Source organism: Mus caroli, unplaced genomic scaffold, assembly GCF_978045245.1.
Source record: "Mus caroli unplaced genomic scaffold, Mus_caroli_1 scaffold_3, whole genome shotgun sequence".
Classification (NCBI taxonomy): Eukaryota; Metazoa; Chordata; class Mammalia; order Rodentia; family Muridae; genus Mus; species Mus caroli.
Genome location: NW_028227258.1, coordinates 73,278,027 through 73,279,839, shown reverse-complemented (window position 1 = coordinate 73,279,839; position 1,813 = coordinate 73,278,027).

Sequence of the window (1,813 nt, the reverse complement as noted above, 5' to 3'; positions counted from 1 at the left end):
TTTTTTTAATGTGCATTGTTGTTTTGTTGCATGTATGTGTGTGGGAGGGAGGGATCAGATCCCTTGGAGCTGGAGTAATGTATGTAGATATGAGTTGCTGTGTGGCAAATGGGAATTGAAGCTGGATCCCCTGACGTCGTGCTTTTACCTTTGAGTCATCTCTCCAGCCCCTTAATATCCTTCTGTATGCATAGCATAAACCCTGCCCAACAAGAACATAACATGCGCCTGCATTTGCATATGCCCCTTACGCTGATAACTTTGAAAAAATATCCTTAATATAAAAGGATTTATAATTATTTTTAAGTTACATGTTTTCTATTTTTTATTTTTCCCCTTCAATGGTTTATTTTGTTTTTGAGATAGGGTCTCACTGTATGCTCTTCTGGCCTCCAAGGGGGCCATGCAATACATATAGTTACAAATACATCCAGAGAAAAAGAAATCTTAAAAGATTAATGAATACACTTTTGTTCCACAATGTGTGTAGCTGTCGGAGGACATCCCTTCAGGAATGAATTCTTTCCTTCCACTGTGCTTCCAGTGAACAAACTAAGCTCTTCAGGGCTACATGATAAGTACCACTAATATCTGAGCCACCTGGGTGGAGTACTGTATGAAACAGGCTAGCCTCATTCTCCTAGAGATCTGCCTGCCTCTGAGTCCAGAATTCTGGGGTTAAGGATACCTACCAGGTTTGACCTTCCATCTGGCCTTTAACTACTGTGTAGCTCAGCGTAGTTACAACCACTGCCTAAAAGGTACTCGAATGTTTTCTTGTCTCTTGTGCTTTCGGTAATTGAACCTAGAACTCTGTGCTCGATAAAATTCTACCACTGAGATACATCCTCAACACTTCCCCCTTTGGAGTTTTGGAGACCGTTTCCTGTAGCACTAGCTACCCTGGAACTCTGATATGTAGACCAGAATGACCTTGAGAGATGTTTCTGCCTCTGTCTCAAGAGTGTTGGTATTCTGGGCATATGCTACTGTGTCTGGTTACTTAGTTCACTCTGTTGGTTTTTTATTTATATGAGTACACTGTAGCTGTCTTCAGACACACTAGGAGAGGGCATCAGATCCCTTTATAGATGGTTATGAGCTACCATGTATTTGCTAGGAATTGAACTCAAAACCTCTTGGAGAGCAAGTGGTCAGTGCTCTTAACCTCTGAGCCATCTCTCTAGCCCCTTGCTCTCTTTATAAATTATTTTGAAGGCTAGGCATGGAGGTAGATCTCTTAGGCCAGGTGTACACCGTGATTTCCAGGAGAGCCAGTACTATGTAGAGAGACCCTATGACAGAGAGAGAGAAATTAGTATTTTGAGACACCATTTTTTTTTGTCACCACTATTTCTGTGAAGAAACACTATGCACGAGGCAACTCTAGTAAAGCATCTAATTGCGGGCTTTGTAGCTGGCCTTTGCTGCTTTGTGGGTTCTTTTTCACACCCTTCATCCCCCCAGTTTCGCCCCTAACACTAGATAGGAGAGAAATTAGGAAAATCCCTGAATCTAATTTCTTCTGTTTCTTCTTTGACCACAGCTACTAAGAAACCACAGCCAACCGCCGTAAACCACCAGCAGCCACCCACCCAGACCATCAGGCACAGCATTTATATACTATAAATAAATAAAGTTCTAGAATTCCAAAGGTTACACAATTAATTGCAGAAACTGCAGCTGGTAAAACCATGCCTCTGTTAGAGCACAAGGCATGAGTTCAATTCCCAGCAAACACGTGGTAGCTTATAACCATGTGTAATGGGATCAGCAAATCATAGCTGCTGCAGTCAGTTCAAGCAACCCCATA